Source organism: Propithecus coquereli, unplaced genomic scaffold (assembly GCF_000956105.1).
Source record: "Propithecus coquereli isolate 6110/MARCELLA unplaced genomic scaffold, Pcoq_1.0 Scaffold437, whole genome shotgun sequence".
NCBI lineage: Eukaryota > Metazoa > Chordata > Mammalia > Primates > Indriidae > Propithecus > Propithecus coquereli.
The window spans coordinates 480,496-481,377 of NW_012150141.1; the positions used below are offsets into that span (position 1 = coordinate 480,496).

Below are 882 nucleotides of genomic sequence, written 5' to 3' on the forward strand. Positions count from 1 at the left end.
AATTTCTTTCTATTTTTAGTAGAGACGGGGTCTTGCTCTTGCTCAGGCTGGTCTCGAACTCCTGAGCTCAAACAATCCGCCCGCCTCGGCCTCCCAAAGTGCTAGGATTACAGGCGTGAGCCACCACGCCCGGCCGGCAATTTCTTATAAAGTTAAACACGTATCCACCCTTCCTAGGTAAGTGAAAACATATATCCGCAAGGAAAAAAACAACTTGTAGAACAATGTTTATACCATCTTTATTCATACTAACCCCAAACTGGAAACAACTCAATTATTATTTATAGGAGAATAAATAAATTATGGCATATTAACATAACAGAATAAAGTATGCATCAATAAAGAAAAAACTATTGACAGCCGGAACATCATGACTGAAACTCAAATATATTTTGCTGAGTTAAAGGATCCAGGGGTAGGGAACCTGCGGCCTTAAAGGTGAAATGTGGCCTTCTAGGTCCTTAAGTGCGACCTTTCGACTGAACCCAAATTTTGCAGAACAAATCATTTTAATAAAAGGGGTGCAGCAGAGAAAGAAGAAGCTTTTCTTGCCTCCTCTGGTGCTTAAAAAAGAAGAATCTTGAAATCAGAAGGCTGCAGGTTCCCAGTATCATACTGTATGATTCCAGTTATGTGAAGTCTAACAACAGGCAAATTTGTCAATAGAAATAGTAATGAGAAGAAAATTTCATTAGGTGGGGAGAGGGGGTGAGAGAAGAGGGTGGTAAAAGGCACCAGGAAATATTCTGGGTAATAGAAGAAATTTATTTTCTTACTTTATATGATTACAGAGATATGTACAACTGTCAAACACCTCAAGTTAAATGCTGAAGGTATATATAGTGTATGTAAATTATATCTCAACTGCATTTAAAAAAAAAA

At 37.9% G+C, this 882-nt stretch overlaps 1 protein-coding gene across 1 annotated transcript in view; it reads right to left on the reverse strand.

Moving 5' to 3' along the window:
• The window catches only part of ADGRL3 (adhesion G protein-coupled receptor L3), a gene marked incomplete at its 5' end in the record, with an annotated part of 558,279 nt that overhangs the window by 145,672 nt on the left and 411,725 nt on the right, over positions 1-882 (reverse strand). The window lies entirely within an intron of this gene.